The sequence below is a fragment of the Mytilus trossulus genome, chromosome 14 (assembly GCF_036588685.1).
Source record: "Mytilus trossulus isolate FHL-02 chromosome 14, PNRI_Mtr1.1.1.hap1, whole genome shotgun sequence".
Taxonomy (NCBI): Eukaryota; Metazoa; Mollusca; class Bivalvia; order Mytilida; family Mytilidae; genus Mytilus; species Mytilus trossulus.
In genome coordinates this window covers 41,115,457-41,138,407 of record NC_086386.1, presented here as the reverse complement: position 1 = coordinate 41,138,407, position 22,951 = coordinate 41,115,457, and positions in this window count along the sequence as shown.

Genomic DNA, 22,951 nt, shown 5'->3' with positions numbered 1-22,951 from the left:
AAGGCCGAAAAACCTTACTGAAACGTATACAATACGTATATACATTTTTTGTAAACGATTCTAATTTTTTCAATACCTTCTCTGAAGAAACTTTGCAAATTGTGCACTATATAAGGATTTCAAACCCTTTACAGAGTATGCTAAGCTCTGAAAGAAGTAGCTTGTTTTGATTCGTATTCTGCAGGGGAAACAGGTTTTTTTTGTGTGTTTTGCTCATGTTTTTATTCCATTGTTTTGTGTTTTGCTCATGTTTTTATTCCATTGTTTTGTGTTTTGCTATTGCTTTTATAAAAGGGGGAGTCGTGAAATAGATTTTTTAAATGATAAACTCCAGGTATGAAATAAGTTGATATTTTTAATGTTTTGAAGTATTTTTCTCTTCTTTAATTTTTCTCCTCATTTAGTTTTCTTTTATTTGAATGTCTCCAAAAAAGTAGAAAGATTTACATAGAGCGGGCATGCGGATGCATGTGGCACTTTCCCAACAAGGTTTGTGTGTAAATTCTTTTAGTATGCAGTCTGGACTAGCAGAAGGTACAGAACCACTCAGAATTCGGACCTGCTGACAAAAAGAACGTATAAGAAAGTAGTACATAGTTAAAATAAAATAGTTCCTACGGATTGGTGTTACTATAGAACTATGTAGAATAAAATTTAGTTAATAAGGTATCAAATGAAAGGTGGATGATGACTGCGGGTCCTTGTAGAACACATATTGACTGGCAATTCTGAATGACACATAAATGTATGAATGAATTCTAGAATTGATCAAGAGTGCATACTTTGCCTTTTCACAGATATGAAGTACCTGGTTTTGGTGTATCCAAAGTTGCGGTAACCAGTACGGTACGTTTGTCTGATGATTAAATAACGGTATATTGATCCCTCCTCTATACAACTTTTGGAGAGAAAAAAAATCGGCCAAGAAAGAGGGCGCGCCTGTCCCAAGTCAGGAGCCTGTAATTCGGTTGTTGTCGTTGGATGCTGTATGTATCATATTTGTTTTGTGTTCATTGTTTTGTACATGTACATAAATCAGGCTGTTAGTTTTCTCCTTTTGAATTGTTTTGCACTTGTCTTTTCGGGGCCTTTTTAAAGCTGACTATGGGGTATGGGTTTTGCTGATTGTTGGTGCTTGTACTGCGAACTATAGTTGTTTATATTAATTTCTATGTTAGTTAGTCTCTGGAGAAGAGTTGCCTCAATGGCAATCAGGCCACATCTTCTTATTCTTCTTAGTGTAAGCGGGCGGGGGGCGTTTTAATATTTTTTGTCCTCGGGTTAGTACCAGTTTCCTGGGATTTGAAAAGCAATCCAAAATTTCGAGAGTCAAACAGTTTACGCTATTCTAACAAATAATAATAAAAAAAGTATGACATACAATGAATTTCAACACCTATCAACCTAACCCGAAGCTGGGAATTTATATTACCGAGAAGCTACCTACTATTAATACTAGGAAAGCAGACCTCGACGAGAGCACCCTAGCAACAACTGTAAAGGAAAAGCGTCTTATAGCAACCGAGGATAAAGGGATGATTTTCAATGCCGTTTTCAACAATAAAAATGTCAAATGGGGAACCATAGCGAAATCAGACAATACATAACTGTTACTGTAGTGATATTGCAATATTCTTAAACTGTAAAATTGGTAAGATTAACACGCAATTCTTTACTAAGGGGGTGGGGATGGAGACGGATATTGCGATATGACAAACAATAACTAAAGACAACGTTCTTCACTGATGCGGGATTCACACGTTAAGGAAAAGGAAGTATTACCAAGTTGAATTGCAGTTTTCTTTTATCTGAACTATCCCCCTTTTATCTAACAACGAGAGAAAGGAAAGTGTCATATAAGATTATTAAATTCCGTCGACTGAATGTGCATACGAGTTTTACTCAGCACCGTCGAAAAGTACACTCCCAACAGAAATAGTTTGTTTTATCTAAACTGCGAGTTATGTTAAAATTATTGCTTTGGTAACTTATTTGTAATTATTTATTTGATGAAAAAGGTATGATAAAACGCAAATATTTAAAGGTTTGCAAAATTTGTGTTTGATATTAGAAAAAAGTCATAATAAAGACCCACTTTATGATGAAGTCGTTGTTTAACATTTTTGGATACTATCTAATTGTAATCTTTGCAGCTCACAAATTAAAAAAATAAGGAAAAGGCCGAAAAACCTTACTGAAACGTATACAATACGTATATACATTTTTTGTAAACGATTCTAATTTTTTCAATACCTTCTCTGAAGAAACTTTGCAAATTGTGCACTATATAAGGATTTCAAACCCTTTACAGAGTATGCTAAGCTCTGAAAGAAGTAGCTTGTTTTGATTCGTTTTCTGCAGGGGAAACAGTTTTTTTTTTGTGTTTTGCTCATGTTTTTATTCCATTGTTTTGTGTTTTGCTCATGTTTTTATTCCATTGTTTTGTGTTTTGCTATTGCTTTTATAAAAGGGGGAGTCGTGAAATAGATTTTTTAAATGATAAACTCCAGGTATGAAATAAGTTGATATTTTTAATGTTTTGAAGTATTTTTCTCTTCTTTAATTTTTCTCCTCATTTAGTTTTCTTTTATTTGAATGTCTCCAAAAAAGTAGAAAGATTTACATAGAGCGGGCATGGATGCATGTGGCACTTTCCCAACAAGGTTTGTGTGTAAATTCTTTTAGTATGCAGTCTGGACTAGCAGAAGGTACAGAACCACTCAGAATTCGGACCTGCTGACAAAAAGAACGTATAAGAAAGTAGTACATAGTTAAAATAAAATAGTTCCTACGGATTGGTGTTACTATAGAACTATGTAGAATATAATTTAGTTAATAAGGTATCAAATGAAAGGTGGATGATGACTGCGGGTCCTTGTAGAACACATATTGACTGGCAATTCTGAATGACACATAAATGTATGAATGAATTCTAGAATTGATCAAGAGTGCATACTTTGCCTTTTCACAGATATGAAGTACCTGGTTTTGGTGTATCCAAAGTTGCGGTAACCAGTACGGTACGTTTGTCTGATGATTAAATAACGGTATATTGATCCCTCCTCTATACAACTTTTGGAGAGAAAAAAAATCGGCCAAGAAAGAGGGCGCGCCTGTCCCAAGTCAGGAGCCTGTAATTCGGTTGTTGTCGTTGGATGCTGTATGTATCATATTTGTTTTGTGTTCATTGTTTTGTACATGTACATAAATCAGGCTGTTAGTTTTCTCCTTTTGAATTGTTTTGCACTTGTCTTTTCGGGGCCTTTTTAAAGCTGACTATGGGGTATGGGTTTTGCTGATTGTTGGTGCTTGTACTGCGAACTATAGTTGTTTATATTAATTTCTATGTTAGTTAGTCTCTGGAGAAGAGTTGCCTCAATGGCAATCAGGCCACATCTTCTAATTCTTCTTAGTGTAAGCGGGCGGGGGGCGTTTTAATATTTTTTGTCCTCGGGTTAGTACCAGTTTCCTGGGATTTGAAGAGCAATCCAAAATTTCGAGAGTCGAACAGTTTACGCTATTCTAACAAATAATAATAAAAAAAGTATGACATACAATGAATTTCAACACCTATCAACCTAACCCGAAGCTGGGAATTTATATTACCGAGAAGCTACCTACTATTTATACTAGGAAAGCGGACCTCGACGAGAGCACCCTAGCAACAACTGTAAAGGAAAAGCGTCTTATAGCAACCGAGGATAAAGGGATGATTTTCAATGCCGTTTTCAACAATAAAAATGTCAAATGGGGAACCATAGCGAAATCAGACAATACATAACTGTTACTGTAGTGATATTGCAATATTCTTAAACTGTAAAATTGGTAAGATTAACACGCAATTCTTTACTAAGGGGGTGGGGATGGAGACGGATATTGCGATATGACAAACAATAACTAAAGACAACGTTCTTCACTGATGCGGGATTCACACGTTAAGGAAAAGGAAGTATTACCAAGTTGAATTGCAGTTTTCTTTTATCTGAACTATCCCCCTTTTATCTAACAACGAGAGAAAGGAAAGTGTCATATAAGATTATTAAATTCCGTCGACTGAATGTGCATACGAGTTTTACTCAGCACCGTCGAAAAGTACACTCCCAACAGAAATAGTTTGTTTTATCTAAACTGCGAGTTATGTTAAAATTATTGCTTTGGTAACTTATTTGTAATTATTTATTTGATGAAAAAGGTATGATAAAACGCAAATATTTAAAGGTTTGCAAAATTTGTGTTTGATATTAGAAAAAAGTCATAATAAAGACCCACTTTATGATGAAGTCGTTGTTTAACATTTTTGGATACTATCTAATTGTAATCTTTGCAGCTCACAAATTAAAAAAATAAGGAAAAGGCCGAAAAACCTTACTGAAACGTATACAATACGTATATACATTTTTTGTAAACGATTCTAATTTTTTCAATACCTTCTCTGAAGAAACTTTGCAAATTGTGCACTATATAAGGATTTCAAACCCTTTACAGAGTATGCTAAGCTCTGAAAGAAGTAGCTTGTTTTGATTCGTATTCTGCAGGGGAAACAGTTTTTTTTTGTGTTTTGCTCATGTTTTTATTCCATTGTTTTGTGTTTTGCTCATGTTTTTATTCCATTGTTTTGTGTTTTGCTATTGCTTTTATAAAAGGGGGAGTCGTGAAATAGATTTTTTAAATGATAAACTCCAGGTATGAAATAAGTTGATATTTTTAATGTTTTGAAGTATTTTTCTCTTCTTTAATTTTTCTCCTCATTTAGTTTTCTTTCATTTGAATGTCTCCAAAAAAGTAGAAAGATTTACATAGAGCGGGCATGGATGCATGTGGCACTTTCCCAACAAGGTTTGTGTGTAAATTCTTTTAGTATGCAGTCTGGACTAGCAGAAGGTACAGAACCACTCAGAATTCGGACCTGCTGACAAAAAGAACGTATAAGAAAGTAGTACATAGTTAAAATAAAATAGTTCCTACGGATTGGTGTTACTATAGAACTATGTAGAATATAATTTAGTTAATAAGGTATCAAATGAAAGGTGGATGATGACTGCGGGTCCTTGTAGAACACATATTGACTGGCAATTCTGAATGACACATAAATGTATGAATGAATTCTAGAATTGATCAAGAGTGCATACTTTGCCTTTTCACAGATATGAAGTACCTGGTTTTGGTGTATCCAAAGTTGCGGCAACCAGTACGGTACGTTTGTCTGATGATTAAATAACGGTATATTGATCCCTCCTCTATACAACTTTTGGAGAGAAAAAAAATCGGCCAAGAAAGAGGGCGCGCCTGTCCCAAGTCAGGAGCCTGTAATTCGGTTGTTGTCGTTGGATGCTGTATGTATCATATTTGTTTTGCGTTCATTGTTTTGTACATGTACATAAATCAGGCTGTTAGTTTTCTCCTTTTGAATTGTTTTGCACTTGTCTTTTCGGGGCCTTTTTAAAGCTGACTATGGGGTATGGGTTTTGCTGATTGTTGGTGCTTGTACTGCGAACTATAGTTGTTTATATTAATTTCTATGTTAGTTAGTCTCTGGAGAAGAGTTGCCTCAATGGCAATCAGGCCACATCTTCTTATTCTTCTTAGTGTAAGCGGGCGGGGGGCGTTTTAATATTTTTTGTCCTCGGGTTAGTACCAGTTTCCTGGGATTTGAAGAGCAATCCAAAATTTCGAGAGTCGAACAGTTTACGCTATTCTAACAAATAATAATAAAAAAAGTATGACATACAATGAATTTCAACACCTATCAACCTAACCCGAAGCTGGGAATTTATATTACCAAGAAGCTACCTACTATTTATACTAGGAAAGCGGACCTCGACGAGAGCACCCTAGCAACAACTGTAAAGGAAAAGCGTCTTATAGCAACCGAGGATAAAGGGATGATTTTCAATGCCGTTTTCAACAATAAAAATGTCAAATGGGGAACCATAGCGAAATCAGACAATACATAACTGTTACTGTAGTGATATTGCAATATTCTTAAACTGTAAAATTGGTAAGATTAACACGCAATTCTTTACTAAGGGGGTGGGGATGGAGACGGATATTGCGATATGACAAACAATAACTAAAGACAACGTTCTTCACTGATGCGGGATTCACACGTTAAGGAAAAGGAAGTATTACCAAGTTGAATTGCAGTTTTCTTTTATCTGAACTATCCCCCTTTTATCTAACAACGAGAGAAAGGAAAGTGTCATATAAGATTATTAAATTCCGTCGACTGAATGTGCATACGAGTTTTACTCAGCACCGTCGAAAAGTACACTCCCAACAGAAATAGTTTGTTTTATCTAAACTGCGAGTTATGTTAAAATTATTGCTTTGGTAACTTATTTGTAATTATTTATTTGATGAAAAAGGTATGATAAAACGCAAATATTTAAAGGTTTGCAAAATTTGTGTTTGATATTAGAAAAAAGTCATAATAAAGACCCACTTTATGATGAAGTCGTTGTTTAACATTTTTGGATACTATCTAATTGTAATCTTTGCAGCTCACAAATTAAAAAAATAAGGAAAAGGCCGAAAAACCTTACTGAAACGTATACAATACGTATATACATTTTTTGTAAACGATTCTAATTTTTTCAATACCTTCTCTGAAGAAACTTTGCAAATTGTGCACTATATAAGGATTTCAAACCTTTTACAGAGTATGCTAAGCTCTGAAAGAAGTAGCTTGTTTTGATTCGTATTCTGCAGGGGAAACAGTTTTTTTTTGTGTTTTGCTCATGTTTTTATTCCATTGTTTTGTGTTTTGCTCATGTTTTTATTCCATTGTTTTGTGTTTTGCTACTGCTTTTATAAAAGGGGGAGTCGTGAAATAGATTTTTTAAATGATAAACTCCAGGTATGAAATAAGTTGATATTTTTAATGTTTTGAAGTATTTTTCTCTTCTTTAATTTTTCTCCTCATTTAGTTTTCTTTCATTTGAATGTCTCCAAAAAAGTAGAAAGATTTACATAGAGCGGGCATGGATGCATGTGGCACTTTCCCAACAAGGTTTGTGTGTAAATTCTTTTAGTATGCAGTCTGGACTAGCAGAAGGTACAGAACCACTCAGAATTCGGACCTGCTGACAAAAAGAACGTATAAGAAAGTAGTACATAGTTAAAATAAAATAGTTCCTACGGATTGGTGTTACTATAGAACTATGTAGAATATAATTTAGTTAATAAGGTATCAAATGAAAGGTGGATGATGACTGCGGGTCCTTGTAGAACACATATTGACTGGCAATTCTGAATGACACATAAATGTATGAATGAATTCTAGAATTGATCAAGAGTGCATACTTTGCCTTTTCACAGATATGAAGTACCTGGTTTTGGTGTATCCAAAGTTGCGGCAACCAGTACGGTACGTTTGTCTGATGATTAAATAACGGTATATTGATCCCTCCTCTATACAACTTTTGGAGAGAAAAAAAATCGGCCAAGAAAGAGGGCGCGCCTGTCCCAAGTCAGGAGCCTGTAATTCGGTTGTTGTCGTTGGATGCTGTATGTATCATATTTGTTTTGCGTTCATTGTTTTGTACATGTACATAAATCAGGCTGTTAGTTTTCTCCTTTTGAATTGTTTTGCACTTGTCTTTTCGGGGCCTTTTTAAAGCTGACTATGGGGTATGGGTTTTGCTGATTGTTGGTGCTTGTACTGCGAACTATAGTTGTTTATATTAATTTCTATGTTAGTTAGTCTCTGGAGAAGAGTTGCCTCAATGGCAATCAGGCCACATCTTCTTATTCTTCTTAGTGTAAGCGGGCGGGGGGCGTTTTAATATTTTTTGTCCTCGGGTTAGTACCAGTTTCCTGGGATTTGAAGAGCAATCCAAAATTTCGAGAGTCGAACAGTTTACGCTATTCTAACAAATAATAATAAAAAAAGTATGACATACAATGAATTTCAACACCTATCAACCTAACCCGAAGCTGGGAATTTATATTACCAAGAAGCTACCTACTATTTATACTAGGAAAGCGGACCTCGACGAGAGCACCCTAGCAACAACTGTAAAGGAAAAGCGTCTTATAGCAACCGAGGATAAAGGGATGATTTTCAATGCCGTTTTCAACAATAAAAATGTCAAATGGGGAACCATAGCGAAATCAGACAATACATAACTGTTACTGTAGTGATATTGCATATTCTTAAACTGTAAAATTGGTAAGATTAACACGCAATTCTTTACTAAGGGGGTGGGGATGGAGGCGGATATTGCGATATGACAAACAATAACTAAAGACAACGTTCTTCACTGATGCGGGATTCACACGTTAAGGAAAAGAAAGTATTACCAAGTTGAATTGCAGTTTTCTTTTATCTGAACTATCCCCCTTTTATCTAACAACGAGAGAAAGGAAAGTGTCATATAAGATTATTAAATTCCGTCGACTGAATGTGCATACGAGTTTTACTCAGCACCGTCGAAAAGTACACTCCCAACAGAAATAGTTTGTTTTATCTAAACTGCGAGTTATGTTAAAATTATTGCTTTGGTAACTTATTTGTAATTATTTATTTGATGAAAAAGGTATGATAAAACGCAAATATTTAAAGGTTTGCAAAATTTGTGTTTGATATTAGAAAAAAGTCATAATAAAGACCCACTTTATGATGAAGTCGTTGTTTAACATTTTTGGATACTATCTAATTGTAATCTTTGCAGCTCACAAATTAAAAAAATAAGGAAAAGGCCGAAAAACCTTACTGAAACGTATACAATACGTATATACATTTTTTGTAAACGATTCTAATTTTTTCAATACCTTCTCTGAAGAAACTTTGCAAATTGTGCACTATATAAGGATTTCAAACCCTTTACAGAGTATGCTAAGCTCTGAAAGAAGTAGCTTGTTTTGATTCGTATTCTGCAGGGGAAACAGTTTTTTTTTGTGTTTTGCTCATGTTTTTATTCCATTGTTTTGTGTTTTGCTCATGTTTTTATTCCATTGTTTTGTGTTTTGCTACTGCTTTTATAAAAGGGGGAGTCGTGAAATAGATTTTTTAAATGATAAACTCCAGGTATGAAATAAGTTGATATTTTTAATGTTTTGAAGTATTTTTCTCTTCTTTAATTTTTCTCCTCATTTAGTTTTCTTTCATTTGAATGTCTCCAAAAAAGTAGAAAGATTTACATAGAGCGGGCATGGATGCATGTGGCACTTTCCCAACAAGGTTTGTGTGTAAATTCTTTTAGTATGCAGTCTGGACTAGCAGAAGGTACAGAACCACTCAGAATTCGGACCTGCTGACAAAAAGAACGTATAAGAAAGTAGTACATAGTTAAAATAAAATAGTTCCTACGGATTGGTGTTACTATAGAACTATGTAGAATATAATTTAGTTAATAAGGTATCAAATGAAAGGTGGATGATGACTGCGGGTCCTTGTAGAACACATATTGACTGGCAATTCTGAATGACACATAAATGTATGAATGAATTCTAGAATTGATCAAGAGTGCATACTTTGCCTTTTCACAGATATGAAGTACCTGGTTTTGGTGTATCCAAAGTTGCGGCAACCAGTACGGTACGTTTGTCTGATGATTAAATAACGGTATATTGATCCCTCCTCTATACAACTTTTGGAGAGAAAAAAAATCGGCCAAGAAAGAGGGCGCGCCTGTCCCAAGTCAGGAGCCTGTAATTCGGTTGTTGTCGTTGGATGCTGTATGTATCATATTTGTTTTGCGTTCATTGTTTTGTACATGTACATAAATCAGGCTGTTAGTTTTCTCCTTTTGAATTGTTTTGCACTTGTCTTTTCGGGGCCTTTTTAAAGCTGACTATGGGGTATGGGTTTTGCTGATTGTTGGTGCTTGTACTGCGAACTATAGTTGTTTATATTAATTTCTATGTTAGTTAGTCTCTGGAGAAGAGTTGCCTCAATGGCAATCAGGCCACATCTTCTTATTCTTCTTAGTGTAAGCGGGCGGGGGGCGTTTTAATATTTTTTGTCCTCGGGTTAGTACCAGTTTCCTGGGATTTGAAGAGCAATCCAAAATTTCGAGAGTCGAACAGTTTACGCTATTCTAACAAATAATAATAAAAAAAGTATGACATACAATGTATTTCAACACCTATCAACCTAACCCGAAGCTGGGAATTTATATTACCAAGAAGCTACCTACTATTTATACTAGGAAAGCGGACCTCGACGAGAGCACCCTAGCAACAACTGTAAAGGAAAAGCGTCTTATAGCAACCGAGGATAAAGGGATGATTTTCAATGCCGTTTTCAACAATAAAAATGTCAAATGGGGAACCATAGCGAAATCAGACAATACATAACTGTTACTGTAGTGATATTGCAATATTCTTAAACTGTAAAATTGGTAAGATTAACACGCAATTCTTTACTAAGGGGGTGGGGATGGAGGCGGATATTGCGATATGACAAACAATAACTAAAGACAACGTTCTTCACTGATGCGGGATTCACACGTTAAGGAAAAGGAAGTATTACCAAGTTGAATTGCAGTTTTCTTTTATCTGAACTATCCCCCTTTTATCTAACAACGAGAGAAAGGAAAGTGTCATATAAGATTATTAAATTCCGTCGACTGAATGTGCATACGAGTTTTACTCAGCACCGTCGAAAAGTACACTCCCAACAGAAATAGTTTGTTTTATCTAAACTGCGAGTTATGTTAAAATTATTGCTTTGGTAACTTATTTGTAATTATTTATTTGATGAAAAAGGTATGATAAAACGCAAATATTTAAAGGTTTGCAAAATTTGTGTTTGATATTAGAAAAAAGTCATAATAAAGACCCACTTTATGATGAAGTCGTTGTTTAACATTTTTGGATACTATCTAATTGTAATCTTTGCAGCTCACAAATTAAAAAAATAAGGAAAAGGCCGAAAAACCTTACTGAAACGTATACAATACGTATATACATTTTTTGTAAACGATTCTAATTTTTTCAATACCTTCTCTGAAGAAACTTTGCAAATTGTGCACTATATAAGGATTTCAAACCCTTTACAGAGTATGCTAAGCTCTGAAAGAAGTAGCTTGTTTTGATTCGTATTCTGCAGGGGAAACAGTTTTTTTTTGTGTTTTGCTCATGTTTTTATTCCATTGTTTTGTGTTTTGCTCATGTTTTTATTCCATTGTTTTGTGTTTTGCTACTGCTTTTATAAAAGGGGGAGTCGTGAAATAGATTTTTTAAATGATAAACTCCAGGTATGAAATAAGTTGATATTTTTAATGTTTTGAAGTATTTTTCTCTTCTTTAATTTTTCTCCTCATTTAGTTTTCTTTCATTTGAATGTCTCCAAAAAAGTAGAAAGATTTACATAGAGCGGGCATGGATGCATGTGGCACTTTCCCAACAAGGTTTGTGTGTAAATTCTTTTAGTATGCAGTCTGGACTAGCAGAAGGTACAGAACCACTCAGAATTCGGACCTGCTGACAAAAAGAACGTATAAGAAAGTAGTACATAGTTAAAATAAAATAGTTCCTACGGATTGGTGTTACTATAGAACTATGTAGAATATAATTTAGTTAATAAGGTATCAAATGAAAGGTGGATGATGACTGCGGGTCCTTGTAGAACACATATTGACTGGCAATTCTGAATGACACATAAATGTATGAATGAATTCTAGAATTGATCAAGAGTGCATACTTTGCCTTTTCACAGATATGAAGTACCTGGTTTTGGTGTATCCAAAGTTGCGGCAACCAGTACGGTACGTTTGTCTGATGATTAAATAACGGTATATTGATCCCTCCTCTATACAACTTTTGGAGAGAAAAAAAATCGGCCAAGAAAGAGGGCGCGCCTGTCCCAAGTCAGGAGCCTGTAATTCGGTTGTTGTCGTTGGATGCTGTATGTATCATATTTGTTTTGCGTTCATTGTTTTGTACATGTACATAAATCAGGCTGTTAGTTTTCTCCTTTTGAATTGTTTTGCACTTGTCTTTTCGGGGCCTTTTTAAAGCTGACTATGGGGTATGGGTTTTGCTGATTGTTGGTGCTTGTACTGCGAACTATAGTTGTTTATATTAATTTCTATGTTAGTTAGTCTCTGGAGAAGAGTTGCCTCAATGGCAATCAGGCCACATCTTCTTATTCTTCTTAGTGTAAGCGGGCGGGGGGCGTTTTAATATTTTTTGTCCTCGGGTTAGTACCAGTTTCCTGGGATTTGAAGAGCAATCCAAAATTTCGAGAGTCGAACAGTTTACGCTATTCTAACAAATAATAATAAAAAAAAGTATGACATACAATGAATTTCAACACCTATCAACCTAACCCGAAGCTGGGAATTTATATTACCAAGAAGCTACCTACTATTTATACTAGGAAAGCGGACCTCGACGAGAGCACCCTAGCAACAACTGTAAAGGAAAAGCGTCTTATAGCAACCGAGGATAAAGGGATGATTTTCAATGCCGTTTTCAACAATAAAAATGTCAAATGGGGAACCATAGCGAAATCAGACAATACATAACTGTTACTGTAGTGATATTGCAATATTCTTAAACTGTAAAATTGGTAAGATTAACACGCAATTCTTTACTAAGGGGGTGGGGATGGAGGCGGATATTGCGATATGACAAACAATAACTAAAGACAACGTTCTTCACTGATGCGGGATTCACACGTTAAGGAAAAGGAAGTATTACCAAGTTGAATTGCAGTTTTCTTTTATCTGAACTATCCCCCTTTTATCTAACAACGAGAGAAAGGAAAGTGTCATATAAGATTATTAAATTCCGTCGACTGAATGTGCATACGAGTTTTACTCAGCACCGTCGAAAAGTACACTCCCAACAGAAATAGTTTGTTTTATCTAAACTGCGAGTTATGTTAAAATTATTGCTTTGGTAACTTATTTGTAATTATTTATTTGATGAAAAAGGTATGATAAAACGCAAATATTTAAAGGTTTGCAAAATTTGTGTTTGATATTAGAAAAAAGTCATAATAAAGACCCACTTTATGATGAAGTCGTTGTTTAACATTTTTGGATACTATCTAATTGTAATCTTTGCAGCTCACAAATTAAAAAAATAAGGAAAAGGCCGAAAAACCTTACTGAAACGTATACAATACGTATATACATTTTTTGTAAACGATTCTAATTTTTTCAATACCTTCTCTGAAGAAACTTTGCAAATTGTGCACTATATAAGGATTTCAAACCCTTTACAGAGTATGCTAAGCTCTGAAAGAAGTAGCTTGTTTTGATTCGTATTCTGCAGGGGAAACAGTTTTTTTTTTGTGTTTTGCTCATGTTTTTATTCCATTGTTTTGTGTTTTGCTCATGTTTTTATTCCATTGTTTTGTGTTTTGCTACTGCTTTTATAAAAGGGGGAGTCGTGAAATAGATTTTTTAAATGATAAACTCCAGGTATGAAATAAGTTGATATTTTTAATGTTTTGAAGTATTTTTCTCTTCTTTAATTTTTCTCCTCATTTAGTTTTCTTTCATTTGAATGTCTCCAAAAAAGTAGAAAGATTTACATAGAGCGGGCATGGATGCATGTGGCACTTTCCCAACAAGGTTTGTGTGTAAATTCTTTTGGTATGCAGTCTGGACTAGCAGAAGGTACAGAACCACTCAGAATTCGGACCTGCTGACAAAAAGAACGTATAAGAAAGTAGTACATAGTTAAAATAAAATAGTTCCTACGGATTGGTGTTACTATAGAACTATGTAGAATATAATTTAGTTAATAAGGTATCAAATGAAAGGTGGATGATGACTGCGGGTCCTTGTAGAACACATATTGACTGGCAATTCTGAATGACACATAAATGTATGAATGAATTCTAGAATTGATCAAGAGTGCATACTTTGCCTTTTCACAGATATGAAGTACCTGGTTTTGGTGTATCCAAAGTTGCGGCAACCAGTACGGTACGTTTGTCTGATGATTAAATAACGGTATATTGATCCCTCCTCTATACAACTTTTGGAGAGAAAAAAAATCGGCCAAGAAAGAGGGCGCGCCTGTCCCAAGTCAGGAGCCTGTAATTCGGTTGTTGTCGTTGGATGCTGTATGTATCATATTTGTTTTGCGTTCATTGTTTTGTACATGTACATAAATCAGGCTGTTAGTTTTCTCCTTTTGAATTGTTTTGCACTTGTCTTTTCGGGGCCTTTTTAAAGCTGACTATGGGGTATGGGTTTTGCTGATTGTTGGTGCTTGTACTGCGAACTATAGTTGTTTATATTAATTTCTATGTTAGTTAGTCTCTGGAGAAGAGTTGCCTCAATGGCAATCAGGCCACATCTTCTTATTCTTCTTAGTGTAAGCGGGCGGGGGGCGTTTTAATATTTTTTGTCCTCGGGTTAGTACCAGTTTCCTGGGATTTGAAGAGCAATCCAAAATTTCGAGAGTCGAACAGTTTACGCTATTCTAACAAATAATAATAAAAAAAGTATGACATACAATGAATTTCAACACCTATCAACCTAACCCGAAGCTGGGAATTTATATTACCAAGAAGCTACCTACTATTTATACTAGGAAAGCGGACCTCGACGAGAGCACCCTAGCAACAACTGTAAAGGAAAAGCGTCTTATAGCAACCGAGGATAAAGGGATGATTTTCAATGCCGTTTTCAACAATAAAAATGTCAAATGGGGAACCATAGCGAAATCAGACAATACATAACTGTTACTGTAGTGATATTGCAATATTCTTAAACTGTAAAATTGGTAAGATTAACACGCAATTCTTTACTAAGGGGGTGGGGATGGAGGCGGATATTGCGATATGACAAACAATAACTAAAGACAACGTTCTTCACTGATGCGGGATTCACACGTTAAGGAAAAGGAAGTATTACCAAGTTGAATTGCAGTTTTCTTTTATCTGAACTATCCCCCTTTTATCTAACAACGAGAGAAAGGAAAGTGTCATATAAGATTATTAAATTCCGTCGACTGAATGTGCATACGAGTTTTACTCAGCACCGTCGAAAAGTACACTCCCAACAGAAATAGTTTGTTTTATCTAAACTGCGAGTTATGTTAAAATTATTGCTTTGGTAACTTATTTGTAATTATTTATTTGATGAAAAAGGTATGATAAAACGCAAATATTTAAAGGTTTGCAAAATTTGTGTTTGATATTAGAAAAAAGTCATAATAAAGACCCACTTTATGATGAAGTCGTTGTTTAACATTTTTGGATACTATCTAATTGTAATCTTTGCAGCTCACAAATTAAAAAAATAAGGAAAAGGCCGAAAAACCTTACTGAAACGTATACAATACGTATATACATTTTTTGTAAACGATTCTAATTTTTTCAATACCTTCTCTGAAGAAACTTTGCAAATTGTGCACTATATAAGGATTTCAAACCCTTTACAGAGTATGCTAAGCTCTGAAAGAAGTAGCTTGTTTTGATTCGTATTCTGCAGGGGAAACAGTTTTTTTTTGTGTTTTGCTCATGTTTTTATTCCATTGTTTTGTGTTTTGCTCATGTTTTTATTCCATTGTTTTGTGTTTTGCTACTGCTTTTATAAAAGGGGGAGTCGTGAAATAGATTTTTTAAATGATAAACTCCAGGTATGAAATAAGTTGATATTTTTAATGTTTTGAAGTATTTTTCTCTTCTTTAATTTTTCTCCTCATTTAGTTTTCTTTCATTTGAATGTCTCCAAAAAAGTAGAAAGATTTACATAGAGCGGGCATGGATGCATGTGGCACTTTCCCAACAAGGTTTGTGTGTAAATTCTTTTAGTATGCAGTCTGGACTAGCAGAAGGTACAGAACCACTCAGAATTCGGACCTGCTGACAAAAAGAACGTATAAGAAAGTAGTACATAGTTAAAATAAAATAGTTCCTACGGATTGGTGTTACTATAGAACTATGTAGAATATAATTTAGTTAATAAGGTATCAAATGAAAGGTGGATGATGACTGCGGGTCCTTGTAGAACACATATTGACTGGCAATTCTGAATGACACATAAATGTATGAATGAATTCTAGAATTGATCAAGAGTGCATACTTTGCCTTTTCACAGATATGAAGTACCTGGTTTTGGTGTATCCAAAGTTGCGGCAACCAGTACGGTACGTTTGTCTGATGATTAAATAACGGTATATTGATCCCTCCTCTATACAACTTTTGGAGAGAAAAAAAATCGGCCAAGAAAGAGGGCGCGCCTGTCCCAAGTCAGGAGCCTGTAATTCGGTTGTTGTCGTTGGATGCTGTATGTATCATATTTGTTTTGCGTTCATTGTTTTGTACATGTACATAAATCAGGCTGTTAGTTTTCTCCTTTTGAATTGTTTTGCACTTGTCTTTTCGGGGCCTTTTTAAAGCTGACTATGGGGTATGGGTTTTGCTGATTGTTGGTGCTTGTACTGCGAACTATAGTTGTTTATATTAATTTCTATGTTAGTTAGTCTCTGGAGAAGAGTTGCCTCAATGGCAATCAGGCCACATCTTCTTATTCTTCTTAGTGTAAGCGGGCGGGGGGCGTTTTAATATTTTTTGTCCTCGGGTTAGTACCAGTTTCCTGGGATTTGAAGAGCAATCCAAAATTTCGAGAGTCGAACAGTTTACGCTATTCTAACAAATAATAATAAAAAAAGTATGACATACAATGAATTTCAACACCTATCAACCTAACCCGAAGCTGGGAATTTATATTACCGAGAAGCTACCTACTATTTATACTAGGAAAGCGGACCTCAACGAGAGCACCCTAGCAACAACTGTAAAGGAAAAGCGTCTTATAGCAACCGAGGATAAAGGGATGATTTTCAATGCCGTTTTCAACAATAAAAATGTCAAATGGGGAACCATAGCGAAATCAGACAATACATAACTGTTACTGTAGTGATATTGGAATATTCTTAAACTGTAAAATTGGTAAGATTAACACGCAATTCTTTACTAAGGGGGTGGGGATGGAGACGGATATTGCGATATGACAAACAATAACTAAAGACAACGTTCTTCACTGATGCGGGATTCACACGTTAAGGAAAAGGAAGTATTACCAAGTTGAATTGCAGTTTTCTTTTATCTGAACTATCCCCCTTTTATCTAACAACGAGAGAAAGGAAAGTGTCATATAAGATTATTAAATTCCGTCGACTGAATGTGCATACGAGTTTTACTCAGCACCATCGAAAAGTACACTCCCAACAGAAATAGTTTGTTTTATCTAAACCGCGAGTTATGTTAAAATTATTGCTTTGGTAACTTATTTGTAATTATTTATTTGATGAAAAAGGTATGATAAAACGCAAATATTTAAAGGTTTGCAAAATTTGTGTTTGATATTAGAAAAAAGTCATAATAAAGACCCACTTTATGATGAAGTCGTTGTTTAACATTTTTGGATACTATCTAATTGTAATCTTTGCAGCTCACAAATTAAAAAAATAAGGAAAAGGCCGAAAAACCTTACTGAAACGTATACAATACGTATAAACATTTTTTGTAAACGATTCTAATTTTTTCAATACCTTCTCTGAAGAAACTTTGCAAATTGTGCACTATATATAAGGATTTCAAACCCTTTACAGAGTATGCTAAGCTCTGAAAGAAGTAGCTTGTTTTGATTCGTATTCTGCAGGAGAAACAGGTTTTTTTTTGTGTTTTGCTCATGTTTTTATTCCATTGTTTTGTGTTTTGCTCATGTTTTTATTCCATTGTTTTGTGTTTTGCTATTGCTTTTATAAAAGGGGGAGTCGTGAAATAGATTTTTTAAATGATAAACTCCAGGTATGAAATAAGTTGATATTTTTAATGTTTTGAAGTATTTTTCTCTTCTTTAATTTTTCTCCTCATTTAGTTTTCTTTTATTTGAATGTCTCCAAAAAAGTAGAAAGATTTACATAGAGCGGGCATGGATGCATGTGGCACTTTCCAAACAAGGTTTGTGTGTAAATTCTTTTAGTATGCAGTCTGGACTAGCAGAAGGTACAGAACCACTCAGAATTCGGACCTGCTGACAAAAAGAACGTATAAGAAAGTAGTACATAGTTAAAATAAAATAGTTCCTACGGATTGGTGTTACTATAGAACTATGTAGAATATAATTTAGTTAATAAGGTATCAAATGAAAGGTGGATGATGACTGCGGGTCCTTGTAGAACACATATTGACTGGCAATTCTGAATGACACATAAATGTATGAATGAATTCTAGAATTGATCAAGAGTGCATACTTTGCCTTTTCACAGATATGAAGTACCTGGTTTTGGTGTATCCAAAGTTGCGGTAACCAGTACGGTACGTTTGTCTGATGATTAAATAACGGTATATTGATCCCTCCTCTATACAACTTTTGGAGAGAAAAAAAATTGGCCAAGAAAGAGGGCGCGCCTGTCCCAAGTCAGGAGCCTGTAATTCGGTTGTTGTCGTTGGATGCTGTATGTATCATATTTGTTTTGCGTTCATTGTTTTGTACATGTACATAAATCAGGCTGTTAGTTTTCTCCTTTTGAATTGTTTTGCACTTGTCTTTTCGGGGCCTTTTTAAAGCTGACTATGGGGTATGGGTTTTGCTGATTGTTGGTGCTTGTACTGCGAACTATAGTTGTTTATATTAATTTCTATGTTAGTTAGTCTCTGGAGAAGAGTTGCCTCAATGGCAATCAGGCCACATCTTCTTATTCTTCTTAGTGTAAGCGGGCGGGGGGCGTTTTAATATTTTTTGTCCTCGGGTTAGTACCAGTTTCCTGGGATTTGAAGAGCAATCCACAATTTCGAGAGTCAAACAGTTTACGCTATTCTAACAAATAATAATAAAAAAAGTATGACATACAATGAATTTCAACACCTATCAACCTAACCCGAAGCTGGGAATTTATATTACCGAGAAGCTACCTACTATTTATACTAGGAAAGCGGACCTCGACGAGAGCACCCTAGCAACAACTGTAAAGGAAAAGCGTCTTATAGCAACCGAGGATAAAGGGATGATTTTCAATGCCGTTTTCAACAATACAAATGTCAAATGGGGAACCATAGCGAAATCAGACAATACATAACTGTTACTGTAGTGATATTGCAATATTCTTAAACTGTAAAATTGGTAAGATTAACACGCAATTCTTTACTAAGGGGGTGGGGATGGAGACGGATATTGCGATATGACAAACAATAACTAAAGACAACGTTCTTCACTGATGCGGGATTCACACGTTAAGGAAAAGGAAGTATTACCAAGTTGAATTGCAGTTTTCTTTTATCTGAACTATCCCCCTTTTATCTAACAACGAGAGAAAGGAAAGTGTCATATAAGATTATTAAATTCCGTCGACTGAATGTGCATACGAGTTTTACTCAGCACCATCGAAAAGTACACTCCCAACAGAAATAGTTTGTTTTATCTAAACCGCGAGTTATGTTAAAATTATTGCTTTGGTAACTTATTTGTAATTATTTATTTGATGAAAAAGGTATGATAAAACGCAAATATTTAAAGGTTTGCAAAATTTGTGTTTGATATTAGAAAAAAGTCATAATAAAGACCCACTTTATGATGAAGTCGTTGTTTAACATTTTTGGATACTATCTAATTGTAATCTTTGCAGCTCACAAATTAAAAAAATAAGGAAAAGGCCGAAAAACCTTACTGAAACGTATACAATACGTATAAACATTTTTTGTAAACGATTCTAATTTTTTCAATACCTTCTCTGAAGAAACTTTGCAAATTGTGCACTATATAAGGATTTCAAACCCTTTACAGAGTATGCTAAGCTCTGAAAGAAGTAACTTGTTTTGATTCGTATTCTGCAGGGGAAACAGGTTTTTTTTTGTGTTTTGCTCATGTTTTTATTCCATTGTTTTGTGTTTTGCTCATGTTTTTATTCCATTGTTTTGTGTTTTGCTATTGCTTTTATAAAAGGGGGAGTCGTGAAATAGATTTTTTAAATGATAAACTCCAGGTATGAAATAAGTTGATATTTTTAATGTTTTGAAGTATTTTTCTCTTCTTTAATTTTTCTCCTCATTTAGTTTTCTTTTATTTGAATGTCTCCAAAAAAGTAGAAAGATTTACATAGAGCGGGCATGGATGCATGTGGCACTTTCCAAACAAGGTTTGTGTGTAAATTCTTTTAGTATGCAGTCTGGACTAGCAGAAGGTACAGAACCACTCAGAATTCGGACCTGCTGACAAAAAGAACGTATAAGAAAGTAGTACATAGTTAAAATAAAATAGTTCCTACGGATTGGTGTTACTATAGAACTATGTAGAATATAATTTAGTTAATAAGGTATCAAATGAAAGGTGGATGATGACTGCGGGTCCTTGTAGAACACATATTGACTGGCAATTCTGAATGACACATAAATGTATGAATGAATTCTAGAATTGATCAAGAGTGCATACTTTGCCTTTTCACAGATATGAAGTACCTGGTTTTGGTGTATCCAAAGTTGCGGTAACCAGTACGGTACGTTTGTCTGATGATTAAATAACGGTATATTGATCCCTCCTCTATACAACTTTTGGAGAGAAAAAAAATCGGCCAAGAAAGAGGGCGCGCCTGTCCCAAGTCAGGAGCCTGTAATTCGGTTGTTGTCGTTGGATGCTGTATGTATCATATTTGTTTTGCGTTCATTGTTTTGTACATGTACATAAATCAGGCTGTTAGTTTTCTCCTTTTGAATTGTTTTGCACTTGTCTTTTCGGGGCCTTTTTAAAGCTGACTATGGGGTATGGGTTTTGCTGATTGTTGGTGCTTGTACTGCGAACTATAGTTGTTTATATTAATTTCTATGTTAGTTAGTCGCTGGAGAAGAGTTGCCTCAATGGCAATCAGGCCACATCTTCTTATTCTTCTTAGTGTAAGCGGGCGGGGGGCGTTTTAATATTTTTTGTCCTCGGGTTAGTACCAGTTTCCTGGGATTTGAAGAGCAATCCAAAATTTCGAGAGTCAAACAGTTTACGCTATTCTAACAAATAATAATAAAAAAAGTATGACATACAATGAATTTCAACACCTATCAACCTAACCCGAAGCTGGGATTATATTACCGAGAAGCTACCTACTATTTATACTAGGAAAGCGGACCTCGACGAGAGCACCCTAGCAACAACTGTAAAGGAAAAGCGTCTTATAGCAACCGAGGATAAAGGGATGATTTTCAATGCCGTTTTCAACAATAAAAATGTCAAATGGGGAACCATAGCGAAATCAGACAATACATAACTGTTACTGTAGTGATATTGGAATATTCTTAAACTGTAAAATTGGTAAGATTAACACGCAATTCTTTACTAAGGGGGTGGGGATGGAGACGGATATTGCGATATGACAAACAATAACTAAAGACAACGTTCTTCACTGATGCGGGATTCACACGTTAAGGAAAAGGAAGTATTACCAAGTTGAATTGCAGTTTTCTTTTATCTGAACTATCCCCCTTTTATCTAACAACGAGAGAAAGGAAAGTGTCATATAAGATTATTAAATTCCGTCGACTGAATGTGCATACGAGTTTTACTCAGCACCATCGAAAAGTACACTCCCATCAGAAATAGTTTGTTTTATCTAAACCGCGAGTTATGTTAAAATTATTGCTTTGGTAACTTATTTGTAATTATTTATTTGATGAAAAAGGTATGATAAAACGCAAATATTTAAAGGTTTGCAAAATTTGTGTTTGATATTAGAAAAAAGTCATAATAAAGACCCACTTTATGATGAAGTCGTTGTTTAACATTTTTGGATACTATCTAATTGTAATCTTTGCAGCTCACAAATTAAAAAAATAAGGAAAAGGCCGAAAAACCTTACTGAAACGTATACAATACGTATAAACATTTTTTGTAAACGATTCTAATTTTTTCAATACCTTCTCTGAAGAAACTTTGCAAATTGTGCACTATATAAGGATTTCAAACCCTTTACAGAGTATGCTAAGCTCTGAAAGAAGTAGCTTGTTTTGATTCGTATTCTGCAGGAGAAACAGGTTTTTTTTGTGTTTTGCTCATGTTTTTATTCCATTGTTTTGTGTTTTGCTCATGTTTTTATTCCATTGTTTTGTGTTTTGCTATTGCTTTTATAAAAGGGGGAGTCGTGAAATAGATTTTTTAAATGATAAACTCCAGGTATGAAATAAGTTGATATTTTTAATGTTTTGAAGTATTTTTCTCTTCTTTAATTTTTCTCCTCATTTAGTTTTCTTTTATTTGAATGTCTCCAAAAAAGTAGAAAGATTTACATAGAGCGGGCATGGATGCATGTGGCACTTTCCAAACAAGGTTTGTGTGTAAATTCTTTTAGTATGCAGTCTGGACTAGCAGAAGGTACAGAACCACTCAGAATTCGGACCTGCTGACAAAAAGAACGTATAAGAAAGTAGTACATAGTTAAAATAAAATAGTTCCTACGGATTGGTGTTACTATAGAACTATGTAGAATATAATTTAGTTAATAAGGTATCAAATGAAAGGTGGATGATGACTGCGGGTCCTTGTAGAACACATATTGACTGGCAATTCTGAATGACACATAAATGTATGAATGAATTCTAGAATTGATCAAGAGTGCATACTTTGCCTTTTCACAGATATGAAGTACCTGGTTTTGGTGTATCCAAAGTTGCGGTAACCAGTACGGTACGTTTGTCTGATGATTAAATAACGGTATATTGATCCCTCCTCTATACAACTTTTGGAGAGAAAAAAAATTGGCCAAGAAAGAGGGCGCGCCTGTCCCAAGTCAGGAGCCTGTAATTCGGTTGTTGTCGTTGGATGCTGTATGTATCATATTTGTTTTGCGTTCATTGTTTTGTACATGTACATAAATCAGGCTGTTAGTTTTCTCCTTTTGAATTGTTTTGCACTTGTCTTTTCGGGGCCTTTTTAAAGCTGACTATGGGGTATGGGTTTTGCTGATTGTTGGTGCTTGTACTGCGAACTATAGTTGTTTATATTAATTTCTATGTTAGTTAGTCGCTGGAGAAGAGTTGCCTCAATGGCAATCAGGC